Source organism: Mya arenaria, chromosome 7 (genome assembly GCF_026914265.1).
Source record: "Mya arenaria isolate MELC-2E11 chromosome 7, ASM2691426v1".
In the NCBI taxonomy this organism is placed as follows: domain Eukaryota; kingdom Metazoa; phylum Mollusca; class Bivalvia; order Myida; family Myidae; genus Mya; species Mya arenaria.
Window position 1 is genome coordinate 4,137,717 of NC_069128.1, and position 15,952 is coordinate 4,153,668.

General features: G+C 31.9%; 1 protein-coding gene across 6 annotated transcripts in view; it reads right to left on the reverse strand.

Moving 5' to 3' along the window:
- The window catches only part of LOC128240333 (innexin unc-9-like), a 361,166-nt gene that overhangs the window by 162,148 nt on the left and 183,066 nt on the right, over positions 1-15,952 (reverse strand). For 2 of the 6 annotated variants that reach the window (XM_052956938.1, XM_052956936.1), the window contains exon 3: positions 956-980. The exons of 3 other annotated variants lie outside the window; for them this stretch is intronic. The gene's annotated coding sequence lies outside the window, so the exon portion shown is untranslated. Of the gene's footprint in view, positions 1-955; positions 981-14,357; positions 14,412-15,952 lie in introns of those variants that run through there. One more of the 6 variants, XM_052956942.1, reaches the window with a different exon arrangement.

The following is a 15,952-nucleotide window of genomic DNA, read 5'->3' on the forward strand; positions in this document are numbered from 1 at the left end:
AGTGTCACGATTAAATGACTCAACCTTCTTTTTAGTGTATCATTATGTCTTTATATACAATGATATATTATGTATTCATATGTGATGTTTGAAGCAGTTTGCACACTGTGAAATGTTATGTAAAAGTGTTACAGTCTCTTGTAATTTTATAATAGAATGGCCACACACACACACACACACACACACACACGCATACACACACACACACATATATATATATTCGGTTTTGTACATATAATGTTTTAACTGAATTGAATATATGTGGATGAGCCTTTAATAAATGAATAAATATATTAATTGTTTACACTAGAAACCTCTTTCATATTTTAGACGGATATGGATGTTGTAGAGATTAGCAATAAATGACGATATGGTCACATTTTCAGAACGGTATTCATTTGATCAATTTTCAAAATAATTACGATTTGTTCACGTTTATGTGGAAAAGTAGTTTCCTTTTTGCATTTATGCTTATTTAAAATATTTAACTTTTACTCACTTCGAGTGTTAGATCGAAGTTTATCAAGAATGAAAAAAAGAAGATGTTACAGCGCTTTTCATTCTTCGACAACTTTGAACGTTCCTTTATAATATTTCTTTAGATTGCCGTTTCAATTTTATTATTACATCACCGAATCATCTGTACACTAACAGACAACTTTATGAAAGCTGAGAAACGCAAGCAAGAACATTGAAGTTTGGTACAAAAACACAGCAATTACAAAAACATTGATGAGGCCCTAAATTTACCCTACAAAATTTCTACATCTCCGTACAATATGTATACAAGCAAATCAAAACATCAACAAAGAGTAGCATAAACAGGAACATTGTAGTCTGGCACAAAAACACAGCAATTACAAAATAACATTAATGAGATTCTAAGACTACCCCACTAACATTTCTATATACATTTTGTTTGCAGTGCATGCTGGGATGAAACCGTAAAACTTACCTTACCAGGAACTCATTTTGAGACACTAAAATAAAAAGACAATACGATATATTAATTGAAATACAGATATAGTTAACAACTTTATTGTTGTCTTTTCTCGACGATTTAAGTTTCTATTGCGTAATTCCATCATTTCAACTGTTTGCTGGTGGTTGCAAATTAAGGTTCTTTCCCGCGGACACCTTTATAAACTAACATAGTCACACTGTCAAAACAGTTTGTACATTTGAATTAATAGCATTTGATATTAAAAAAAATCTAACTTGAAAAATACAAAACTTCTCAGAAACACCCCCAGAAAACTTCTGATGTACAGAACATAAAATAAAATCCTTATATTAGCACAAATGCAATACGTTATGTCTGTAATAGTAAGAGTATACTTATGCAAAAAGTATTTTATACCAATGATCAAATGAACCAATCAATTAATATATATAAACTCCTTATTTTTTGGCCAAAATCCGAACATTCAGCAAACAGCGTCTAAAAATGAATGAAACAGAGACGCCATAAACACATCATGATAGATTTAATAATAAACACATATTGATTTAACATATATAATAGGGGAGCGTGAAATTTTAAACCGTCACATCTGTTAATAAAGATATTTTTTAACTATTTACGTTAAAAAAATAATGTTGCTTGTTTGGCAAATACTTGCATGTGTTTATGCATTGTTGTTAGTTCAATAAGATAATCGGAATAGGAAGCCAGTGACTGTCAGTTTTATCAAGCTTAACAAAAGAGCGTAAAATAAGAATAATTGTCCATGTAAATTCAGTATACTAAACATATATATATATATATTTCATAGCCACATCCAACCATAAAAATATGCAGAAAATACGATGTCCATTAATGCTGCGAACAATTATCATTATAGCATTAACATTACTTTTTTATTTATATTTCGTACTACTTAAACACTTGACATGTGCCTATCGGAAAGACTTTCATTACCTCGGCGATACATTGCGCAAAATTTAAATTAACCTTCAATTTAAAGCATCTACCAAGTAAGCGAACCATTTATTATTACAATAAATTACGAAACAACAACCGTCGAGAAATTAAAATAAAAACAAGTCGTAGTTCTTATCTCTATGTGCGGCAACAGAATGCTTCTTTTATGAGTATCTCGAACTTTATTCCTGGCTACTTACATTTTAAATCTGGCTCACAGTATGAACTGCAACAAAATGCACATAAACATGCTATTTGGGTAGTTTAAAAAGATCATAAATGAAATCAAATCTCCTGCTTCATGGTGGGGGCAAAATGCAGATACGCTTAACGTCTGATATTTTACAGATTTAGGGCATACGTGCTTAATATTGAATAAGGAAATATCATCAATTTAAAATAATACGTAAACTTTAAAAGCAACATTGGATCCAGCTGCCAGTAAATCGTAAACGTTTTGATGCAATCTTAACAAAAAAAATAAAGGATATAATATTACGATTAAAAATATCCAGAAATTATCAGCCACAATATTTCATATGAAATGACTCTTTCTAGTGCGGTTAATACGAGAAACAAGGTAGAGTAACTGTCAGATTAATTTCATACTCAGTGGAGCAGCAATCAATTGTATAACACTGGTTTACTCTTTGGCTTGGTTAAGATGTATATTGATTGATTGATAAATCCAATAATTAGCATCAACCAATCAAATAATTTTCATGTGCAAAACTGACCAAGGATAATCTATGGAAAACAAACCATATATAAGTTTTATATTATCCACTGCAGATCTCTTGAAACAATGCCTTTGTCACTGGGAAGACATGCACATTAACACAGCCGTGCATTCTTTGGCGAATCTCCGATCTACGCAGAAATAGTAGCGAATAGTGTTTATGTCTCTGTTTTATGAAGCTCGTTTAGCAAAGTCTTACTAATTATTCAAAAAATGCAAATAAACATGAGCACCACATGAAGTTAACAATATTAGTATGGTGTTTTACCAATCCTACTTATTTCAATAGAATACTATGGCCTTTGGTAAAATGACAAAAACTATTTAATTTAAAGCAGATTGTGGAATTATGAGTTTGAGCCATCAGGAATTGTCATTTAACAAAGAACTTAAATAACTAAATAAAAAAACTCTTTATTCGTGTACCATTTCAGAACAGAAAAAATAGCATTTATCAGTCGGAACACATGCAAATAAATTAACGTGAACATTCCATGGCGGGTATATGGTTAACCTAGACACACTAAAGAGTATTTGTTCCATTTATATTATTAATGGCTAAAAACAAGTAAGGCAAACTGAACTTTTTCAAAAATATATATAACGAATAGAAAACACCAGGCGCAAACAAGGCGAAACAATGCGTTCCAAAATTTACTTACGGTATACTGTCTATTCTACTATATAAATTGAAAAGTATCACTCCAGCTTAAAACAACATAAAACATTTGAGACATTCAATATATAGAACATGCCATCTTCATTTATTTCATTTTTTACACTTTAACTGAGGGGTGAATTGGGTTAACTTTCCGTTTCTTTGCAAAAATAACTTTCTTCAAGTATTCATTGTTTGAGCTTCTATTGTTCAAGGCTTCAATCAAATTCCCATTAATTTGAATTTATATTGGATCGTATGATGATAGGAAAATAATGTAGGAACATTGGTAAAAGATATGGTACATTTATTTCTACAATTAATCCCAAACTCTTTTGATTCCTTACAATTAGTCGGAAAAATGGTTGATTCAAAATAGACATGTTTGTATGGTAAATTAAACGCATTTTTATGCCTCTGTATCATCGACTGGCATGTATGTCTTTAATTGAAAAAAAGATAAAACGTGAACAATAATATAATGAACATTATTTCTGAAGTGACTAAATTAGAACAACATTAACAAAGTCCGTGACAGTTGTTTATTTATCCATGATTGCTTCGTCAACAAATTTAAACCATGTTTCTTCTCAAAGGGTCATTCTTAAAATAAGTTTAATTCCTGTTCGAATATTGTTATAAAATAAAAAGATAAAGACATTTCCATAAATACTGTCTCAAATCATGGAATATTGAAATAAAATGATGTTGGTTTCTCCCTTAGCATACAAAAGACATGTGACTTTCTACAACAATGGTTCACCAATTCATGATATGCCTTAATGTTTGACTTCACAAATACTTATTTTATCAAGGTATGCAGTGTATAGTTTGCGTGTTTTAATGTTTAAAGATTGATAGAAATATATTGAAGACTTCGAAAAGCTATTTAGCAACGTTTGTGCCCTATCTTGTGGTTCTTTAGCATCACTGTATATAGTAACAAACCAGAAAAGAACTTTTATTTACAAGAAGGTCGTAGTTCCATGTTTTGAATTTGAGACACAATGACGACATATACAAACATTTATGAATAACAAATAATTATTTATTTTATTTCCACTCTAAGGTTTATTATTCCCAGTTGTCTCCCCTAAAGATATGAATATTCCTTTTTGCTGGAATTATTTTACCTCATGAAAAAAACATCATTGCAATGATCCAACCACTCATAGGAAAAATGTGTCATCTTAATAATGCTAATGGACGATTAGTTTAATGCTAAACCCAAAAGCTTTTTCAGCATTACTTATAACGACGAATGCAGCCCTCGGGGATTTTCAATTACTCTATCAATAAAAATATATTAGATGCATATTCAAGAAACAAACAGTTTAGGTGTTAAAATGTCGGTTTATTTTACATTCCTCCACGTATTACCGCTTCACGTATTTTTGAGAAACGACAATGGCCCGATGCCAGACTTACATAATATAATAACGTTATATTGTTCAGCCTTACAGTCAGTCGGTAAACATGCACATACTTCCTTTCAAAATCATTGATTCCTGTCAGATATTCAAATGTTCGAGCATCTGTTTGATCTGAAAGTTAAAGTAGTGTAAAGTTTGAAGTTAAATTCACAGCTTATCGGTTTCCTTAGTTTTGATGCACATTCAACACACCATAAACTATTTTCAGAGTACCATTAGCACGTGTTGGTATTAATCAGCCATTAACCTTATCTAGATGCTATAAACTGCTTGAATGTTTTAAGTATTTGCTCAGGATTTAAATAGACATATTGTACTGCCTAACTTGCTAACATTAAATACGAAAAAGAGAAAAAAAGAATTACATGTTATTCGCGGTATTAGGCATGCTGTGTTTTATCAAAACAGAAGGGTAGAGTGACTCAGTGCAACTATTCGGGGTAAAATAATAACATCAAATGACACTTGGCCCAGTGAAAAACTAAACTACACATTCATTATCCAGCGCTACATTGGTCAATATGTCCACTACATTGATGGTTGTATAAGTGATATGGTGGTCAGTGTATGATAAATATTCAAATTACAATACGTATATGTAATAAATCATGAATTGCAAATTGAACGAATTAATTCCAAGGAGCTTATAGCGTATAAACATAAACGATAACCTGCTGACACTCGGGTAAAAATATCATAAGGTGTAGTGTTACGGCAAAATAACGGAACGAATATGTCACGTTCACCAAATTAAGGAATACAGTGCACAAAATACTAGGTCTGATCGACGGGTTTGAAGCGAACTATACATGTATAGGAATACTGCTACAGACAATATAAACAAAATATGTAAACGTGGCTAAACTGCATCTATCAATAAAATGCCAACATAAAATTGTTACAAATGATGAAGGAAACGATAGTTATAATCTACAACCCTTTTTTTATTTTTCAGTAATGGTGATCTTGACCTTCGACAGAATGGACCCAAAAGCGAGCTCTCTGCATGTTCTTATTAAACACTTAGTTTGGTGTCAATATGAAACTAAAGTTATTCGCTGAAAACCCCTAATTTTAAAATAGATATATTATTAATAGGCCTCCGGTTTAAAAAGGGCATCAGTTTTGCATTTGAGGATTTAAAAATGGAGAGCGCACCTATAACATGTTTCATGCTACGTCGACTGTGATTCATGCGTTTGGCAGATATATATGTGTGCCAATTGATCGTCAATTTCTGACGATTCTGGCAAATACACTTTTATTGAATTAAGACTAATTGAGTAATGTATGGTGCAGAACAGACAGTTCAATATGATGATGTTCGCAAATGGCGTATTTTATGTTACCCAACATTATTAAGATAATGCCCGATTTGCATAGATAGCTGGTGTTTTAACAGGCAAGTTGCTAACATGTTAATAACATAATTTGCCAGATAATAATGGTGGTAACAGTCAATAATTGTAGTAAGAGCGAATTAACTTGACCTATGTGTTTCTGCGTATGCATTTTACAAGGTGAAATTTCAGGATAAAGGTAATGCTACTGCTTAACAACAGATATGTGTTGTTTCACAGGAAGAACAACAAAGTGATTCGTCTACAGATACAATAATTCCTAGTGAATCATTTGATGTTCAAGCCCTCAAGATTGATTATTTGTAATTAAGAAACCAGTTGTTTTTTAATTCAGCGATATATTCCAAACACGATGAACAACGACCTTTACTGTGTCAAAACTAAGTCAAATACAAAAAAATGCTGGTTTTGAAGTAGAGAGCCACACATATAAACAGTATGACTACAGAAGAAAAATAATTATTTTATTTTGAAATTTCACATTTGTATCTTGACTTTTGTTGAAATGAATTATTCTTAAATGAACCTGTTGAAATAAAAAACAAAAACAAATAAACAACATGGGTTTTTTAATAAAATGCACCTGTTTTGCATCCAAGCTCTTTGAAAAATCAATCAAACAGATAACATGATATGCAAGATATCATTTTGAACTGATGTTCTTGCAAGTGCAATTTGTTTATGAATTCAATCATCATGTTATTTATACCTGAAATGGAATGCGTGTTACCACTCAGATATAGAATCACCTTTCAGCGAGCACGTTATTTTAAATTTCAACCTTGTAATGCTAGGACTAATTCAGTCGCATAAATCTAAAACAGTTTGAACAAAGCATCAGTAAATATAATTAATTTATCTTTCCTTCTTTAAAACTTATATCCCTTATCTCACAAATTCACATGCTATAACATATGATGAAAACGTACTTATAATCGTATGTGAACTTACATTTTTATTTTGCGAACGTAAAACTGTTACATAATTTCATTCAACATTTCCGGTAAGAAGGTAAAAGGAACTATTTCCACCTGGATAGTGAACAAGGCGACGATATAACTATTTGGCCGTCATCTGCACCACCAAGAGCATAATAAGGGAAAATATTTTTTTAGAATGATAAAGTGTTTAAATAATACCAGCACAGAAGACATTAACATGTCTCTGCAACCAGTACGGTCGAAACTATGATTTCGCGACGATTTCAGTGCCATGCTTGTTTGCTCAAGCTCTATTCTTAACTTAATCAGTAGAACTTTCATCGAAATGAAGCGTAAAACTAACTGTATACCCCATGACAATTACAAGACAATTATCTTAGAAGTTGGATATGAAAGCATTTAAGAAATTGGCGAAACATCTTGGTGGACCGATACTTGACTGAAAAAAGTTCTTGAAGACGCCATCTTCAATCCAATGTATTTGCCTTCATAATTTGATATTGAAAAAAAATAAAACTGATACCTATTGTAAACATCTTGTACTGTCAACATCTATTTGTGATACAATCTGCAGAAAAACGCAAAGTATGTTAAATGCTTTCTTATTGAGAAATATGTTAAACAAATTATACAATAATCAATAATTAATTTTTTTCTCACGTTTTTCAACTTTTGACTGATATTTGTTTATTGATTAAAGGTGACAAATTCTTTAAACAAATATATTACCGAGGTATTTAGGCTAAAACTTCATACATGATACAATACATATCCATTGGTAATGTATAAAACAGACCTTGACCTAAATATTGATGGACCATTTACTTGGCGTATAACCACTGGCTAATAGCAGGATAGCAGAACATTAAAGGGTCATGATATATATAAACAGCCTGACACCTACAATCGTTAATTTTCGATCAGCATAAGCAATACATAAGCATGGTTTTTATTGGGTTAGTCGAAAATCCTTGTTATAAAGCTAAACAACGGGTTGTAAATTTTAAGATAATGGATTGTAAATGGGTACTTTTAATAATTTGCTGTCGAACGGCATAGTGATATGCCTGCGATGACTGTTTGCAATGGATGGCAACGTCATTTTTTTAACCATGAACTGCCAATAGTTTTAGAAAAGCATATATATCATATTGATTGCTTCGAATCTCTGCCTCGCTATAAACATGTATAAATATAGTACAAACAATATATCCTCTGTTTAAACAGTTTTTTGTATCAAAATAAAAGAAATTTGATTGCAAAAACAAAATGTATTATTTTGCTTATTAATTATATTCAAGATATAGGAACATTTGTTTACTGGTGTTTGTAAATTTGAGCTGTTCCCCGGGGCAAAAAATTCATATACAAACTTTGTCAAAACAATTATTACATATAAATTAATTGCATGATTTGTGGTCAAGATTAGAAATATCATGTTTAAAGATAAAAAACAAATACAGAGAACTTATGATGAATAGAGGAAAAAATGAGGTCCTCATATTAGCACTACCGTAATGCGATTTGTTTGAACAACTAAAAGTACAATATTTTAATTAGTCCAAGTATTTGATTTGATAATCAATTAATTAATATAATAACTAGTATTTCCTTATTTTTTGCCAACAATGCGAACTTTCAGAAGAAAGATATACACTCATTTTCTTAAATATCTGATAGGTCAGCAAAACCAATAAAACAAAAATCGAAAACAAAAGTGTGTAAAAGGACATGATATATACTGTCTAGAAATGCAAAGTCACACCTTCGAATATGAAGCAAAGATTAGTCATGCTGTTAATATAAATATCGCGGTATAACAAGTGAGATTTTTGTGCACATAGCATTACCGTCTTATATCTACACCCTCGAATGATGGTTGATAATATGCGAATAATTCGTTATAAAGAAACTTTTTTAACTAACTGAATCATACTTATTTTCCTACCCATAATTGCTCTGCGAATTTAGACCATCACATCTGTTAATTAAGGTACAATTTATTTTGTTTTGCTTATTTTGTTTACCAATTAACATTGTATAATAAATGCAATACATTGCGCACCATTTAAATTAACCTTATATATATATATACAGCATCTTGCAATATGCGAAGCATTTATCATTAATGCAAAAAAATGTAGAAAAAAACCGTCGTGAAATAAAAATATAAAAGAGTCATCATTCGATTCTCTATGTGCTGTAATCTTGTGTTTCTTTTATGAGTTTCTCATACATTATTCCTGGCTACCTACATTATTAATCTGGCGCACAGTGTGACTTGCAACAAAATGCACATAAACTTGCTACTGTGGAAGTATAAGAAGATCATAAATGGAATTAACTCGCCAGAATCATAGTGGCAGCAAAATGCAAAAACAATGCAAATACGACAAACGTCTGATATGTTATGGATTTAGAGTCATCAATGCATATTATTAAATGCAGGAAATTTTGAATCATAACCGTGTAGATATAATCTTAATTGATATAGATAATTTACTTTTAATTATTCGTAAAAAAGCCTACGATCAGGGATAAAAAGGAGCAAACCACCTAATAAATGACAGATTTCCCGGTTATGCCAATGTTTGGAACGCTAGGGCAAAATTAATTACTTCAAGTGAAAGTTAATAATCTCCAAACTTTACAAATTATGAAAAATCATAATATTGAAAATCGGATATATTTTCATTTCCCTCAAAATATATATTTTCGAGCAACAAAATGTAATAAAAGGGTACAACACTCAGATAAACAAGATTCAGGAATTATAAGTCACAATTATTCATATGAAGTTAGGATTTCTCGTGCGGTTAATACGAAAACCCGGTAGAATAGCTGTCAGATTCATTTCATACTCAGAGAAGCAGCAGCCAATTATTTACTGGTTTACTCTTTAGCTTGGTCAAAACGTTTATTGATTGGCCAATATTCATCCTATAATTAGTATCAACTAATCATTTTTATGGCAAAACTGACCAAAGATGATCTATGGAAAACTTATCCAAGTTTTATTTTATCTGCTGCAGAACTCTTCAAACAATGCATTTGTCACTGTTGAGACATGCACATTAACACATGCGTGCATTCTTTGGCGGATATTCGTTCTACACAGACATCGTAACGAGTAGTGGTTTTTGTCTCTGTTTTATGAAGCTTATTAAGCAAAGTCTTACTAATTATTCAATTAATGCAAATAAACTTGGGCGCCACATGATGTTAACAATATTCGTATGGTGTTTTGTTTTATCTATCCTACTTATTTGATTAGAAAGGTATCACCTTTGCTTAAATGACAAAAACAATGAAATAATTTGAAGCAGATTGTGGAGTAACGAGTTTGAGATATCAAAAACTGTCACTAAACAAAGAACTTAAATTAAAAATGAATTACTCGTTATTTGTGTACCATTCAAGAGCAGAAGAAAATTTTCATTTGACATTGGAAAAAACATGCAAATCAACTAACGCGAGCATACTTTTGAGGATCTCTGACAAACCGAGACATAATATAAAAAAAATGTTTTACACGTTTGAAAATATTTAAGAAAACTCAACTTTTTCAGAAATATATCATTCCAATTCAAAATACCACGCACATACAAGGTGCAACAAGGCGTTCGTTCAATTATTTCATTTGTTTACACTTTAACTGACGGGTGATTAAGGTTAACTTTCCCTTTCTATGCAAAAATAACTTTAACTTCAAGTATTCATTGTTTTGATTTTTTAGGACTTTTTATCAAATTCCCATTAAACTGGAATTTTATTGAATCGTTATGATGATATGAAAATAATGTAGGAAGATTAGTAAACGATATGATATATTGTTTCTTCAGTTTATCCAAAATTCCTTTGATTCCCTACAATTACTCGGATAAATGGTGGATTAAAAAAATTATCATTTGTGTATGGTACATTTAACAAATTATTTTGTGCGATTCTGCATCATCGACTGGTATTAATGCCTTTGAATTATACAAAGATATCATGAATATTATTCTGAAGTGACTAATTTAGACATTTATTTTAGTATCAAATCATTAGTACAGAATGCTGAAATCGTTGTTTGAATTTTGTACTAATATTGTTATATAATAATACAATAGATAGCGACATTTCAATAAATGATAAACCCTAATTTATTTACCATATGTAGATGAAATGATGTAACTAGCTTTAAGACTGTTCGTCATTTATGAAAAGATCAGAAAAGAACAGTTACATAGTCTAAACATATTTATTTGACAACGAATGTGAAACTAGTTCTTACAGCATTATATTAATCACTCTGGTTGGCACGATTTTACGCGAGAGTGTGGTCTTGTGTTGTGGGGGAAACCGGAGAACCCGGGGAAAACCTCACTTGTCCGGCTCCCCTTAAGATATGACTATTTCTTTTCTGATGGAATGATTTTACTTCATGAAAAAAAACAATTATTGCACTGATCCAAAAATTGCTATGAAAAATGTATTCATCTAAACTATGTTAATCGACAAATAGTTTAATGCGCGACCCAATATATTTTACCATTACGTATGACGACGAATGCAGACTTGGGAATTTTCAATTAAAATATCAATAAAAAATCAGTGAGATGCATATTCAAGAAACAAACATTTAGGTGTTAAAATATCGGTATTTATTTTACTTTTCCCCCACTTATTACCGCCTCACGTATTTTTGAGAATTGTCAATGACCCGATGCCAGACTTACACAATATGATAAAATTATTTTGTTCAGCCTTACTGACAAGTGATGAATCGATGCGAATGCTCGTCTTGTTTGTGTTGGTGTTTAAAATGTTTCTTTTCGCTATCTAGTGAAGACACATTACCGGCGTGCTTTAAATTTTAATTCCGGAAATATTATACAAAGTCAGTTTGGTTCCGTGTTAAATACAATAGAGTTATAGATGATAATTGGACGTTTACAAAACGTCCTTGTTCTTTATGTACTAACAATATATACGATCTTTAAGTATTTACTTGCAATCCAAAGGTACCAGAACGAATAAAGGGTTAAGGTGTACTTTTATGATTTAAAAAATAAGTTCGTAAGAAGGCTCATTGACAGAATGGGTAAATGCAACTTTGTTTGTCATTTAACAGAACCGACTGAGCGGTGTACTATAACCTCTATTTAAACATCTTGCCATGTGTTACATTCATTTCTAACCTTTACGGAGGGGAGGTTTTGGTTTTAGTAAGGCTGCACTTAATTACTGGTTAACCGTGTCATAGATATCTGACAAAAAAGTATGTTTGTGATTGACTAGACAGATGTTTATTTGGTTATAAGCAAAAGCAGCACGAATTGTGTCTTTTTTAAACCTTTTGCTATTGCTTGTAGGTGAAACTGGTTCTGAATTGACCAAAACGGCAGTGTGGTAAAATATCGAAAAGAAACTTTAACTCCTCATCAAGCCAATATTCCGATTTGGTATTTGTGCTTTTATTCTGTCAATGTCAATCTAAACTTGCAGAGTGTGGAAAATATTGACTCGTGCGTGGATGGTAGTTTTTTATTCATGTATGCATATGTTTTTGATGATGATAATAATATAAACAAGTCATAAATAAAACACACGTCCTTATCTAAATGGTCGATTTCTGGCAGATATTGAAACGTTCTAACATCTGATAGATATACTGAGGAAAAAGTAAAAGTAACGAAACGTTTAAAGTTAAATTCCAAGCCGACGAACTTTCCTTGGTTTTGATGCACAATTAACACATCATAAACTGTTTTCAAAGTACCAATACCACGTGTTGGTATAAATCAGCCATTAACCTTTTCTAAATGCTATAAATCGCTTGAAATGATTTCAGTATTTTCTCAGGATTTAAATAGATTTATTGTATAGCCTTACATTATTAAATGAAAGACGAAAAAGAGAAATAGAATTAAATGTTATTAGCGGTATAAGGCATGCTGTGTTTTATTCAAGAAGAAGAGCAAAGTAACTCAGTGCATATTTCCAAGGTAAATAATAACATCAAATGACAAATTGCATTGAACATTAAACATATTAAAGCCAAGGGCCTAACAGCGTAAAAAACGTAAACGATAACCTGCTGACAAGCGGGTTAAAATATTATTAGGTATGACGTCAGGCCCAAATAAATGGACCGACAAAATCACGTACACCAAACTACGAAATAAACTGCACAAAATCCTTGGATCTGATTGGCCGATTTGAAGCGAACTATATATTCATAAAATACTGCTACAGACAATATAATCAAAAGATGTAAATGTGGGTAAACTGCATCCATCATTAAAATGCCAACTCTAATTTGTTACAAATGTTACGCGGACGTTCGTTGATGATCTTATCAAAACAATGTGAAATACGTTTGGTAAATTGATGAGTTCTTATTGTTGTTTAAATAGGACTGTAGTGATTCTATAAATGATATGCATTAATTATTTATCTTCTGTAAATTAACTGTCAGCCATGTTTTTATTTCAAAATGTTTGTGCAAATCAAAAAAGACAGTTTCAGTAACTGTTTTTGAGATTATCTAATTGTAACTGACGGATAGCCAGGTATCGAAAGAGTCGATAGAATATTTAAAAAAACTGTTCTACAAATATGGTGGAAGATGACAATCGCTTAATTGGTATTGAACAATAAACACTTGACTATGATATAACTAGATAATACATTCTGGCCTTCTATAAATATGTAAAAGTCATTCTTAGTATCCACCTCATTGATGAAACTAATTTCCGCGGCAAGATACATTTGTTAAATAAAAAAATATTCTACCCTAGAAACTGAACTGTCATTCATTTCCGACAAATCGATGGATTACCGCCTTAGAACTGTCTGTAAAACAACAGTTCACTGAAACCCGAGTCACTTTGGTGCTTAAATTAGTTTGCATGAAATAACCTCACACTTGTCGAAACATTAATCAATTATTACCAAATAAAACACAAAAGGCTCATCATCATCCATCAAGAATGAAGGATAAAGTAAAAAATAACATAATCTGTTAAAGATAAATTCAAGTACACAACGACCGGATACAAACATCATCTGTAAACGAATAAATTAAGCCGGACCATAGGTGATAGCTCTTAAAAGATATCGTAAAGTCATTGAAAGACTACTATCAGACATAGCTCACCTTTACAAGGTTCAAGGTCATGTATTCATTAAGTCTAATAACAAAAATAAGTAGGTGTTGTTGTTGTACCGGTAATACGACTTAAGAAGGCGTGTTGACAAAATAACGTGTTCATTGAGCATTGGATATTTTTCGCTGATTAAGACTGATCACCAACCTTGAGGTGGCGTAAACATCAATGGTCTATCAGATCAGCAGAACGAACAAAGGTCACGTTATCAGATCAGAGTTGACTTCCTAGACGTACATTACCATCCTGTATCAAACAATGTTATTAACAGTGTATCATGTCAATTTGGTGGGGAAATAAATGTGTTGTCATGCAAATTAAGATTAATACAAGTTTTTATCCGTATGATATATTGTTTTTCCTTTTATCAGTTTGTGAAATACACTCAATGTCTGAAGAAACCGAACCATCCAGAACCTAGATTAGTCACTATATGTCAAAGCTAACTAAAGCTATTCGGTTACAAAGGTAAGTTTGACGCTGCCCACCAAGGCTGTATTTGTATAATGAACACGTGATGATCATCAATGCTGCAAAGGTGCCGTAAGTGACAAAATTGATTTGGAAACAGTGACCTTGACTTTTAACAGAACGAAGCCTGAAAACACCAAGCGAGCTCTCAACATTTTCTTAATATACAAAAACTTTAGGGATCATATGTTAAACGAAACTCAAATTAATCGCCGGAAATCAAAGTTAACGGACACATTGTCTTTCGACGGAACAGACCCAAACGCAACCCCAAGCGAGCCCTCTACTTGGCTCACTTTAAACCAAGTTTGGTGCCCATATGATAAAATGAACTGTAGTTGTTCGCTGCAAACCAAACTTTTACATTTAGTAAAAGTGACCCTGACCGTTGACGGAACGGACCTAGAAGCAAACCCAAGTGAACTATCTACTTTTTCTTACAATACACCGATTTCGGTATCCATTTGATGAAGAATAGTGTAGTTATAATCCGGAAACCAATTTTCTATTTCTACTAATGGTAACCTTTGAGCTTTGATAGAACGTACCCAAAAGCAAGCCCATTCTAGCTATCTACATGTTCTTACTATACAATAAGTTTGGTGTCAATATCTTGAACAAGACAAAAGTTCTTCGCTGAAAGCCCATAATTTAAAGATATATTTATAATAGGCCTCTGGCTACGCTACTGTGATAGACGCGTTTTGCAGAATTATCTATATATGTGCAAATTCAGTGTCAATTTATGATGAATTTCCAAATAAACTGTTATTGAATTAAAACATATGCACCCACTAGTGATTTGTCTGTCGTTGGGTGGCAAGCATATGGATAACGAATGGTGCAGTATAGACAGTTCCTGGTGAGATAGGTGGCAAATTGCGTGCTCTTTGTTACCCGATTTTGATGGATAGCTGGTGTTTATACAATACAAATGGGAACAATGTTAAACGCACAGAACCTGCACCGCTGCCGCCATTATTTGTCAGGTTTTGCGTATATAAGACTTTGAAAACGTCGGATAACAAATGTTAAAACAGACAATAATTGTAGTATGAGCAAATCACAATGACGTATTTGTTTGCGCTTATGCATTTACAAGGTGATAGTTTAGGATAAAAGGCAATCCCACTGCTTAACAACAGACATTTGTTGTTTCGCAGAACGAACAACAACGTGATTCGTCTACAGATACTATACTTCCTAGTGTTTCGTTTGATTTTCAAGCCCTCCCTATCGATCATTTGTAATAAAATAAAACAGTTGTAGTT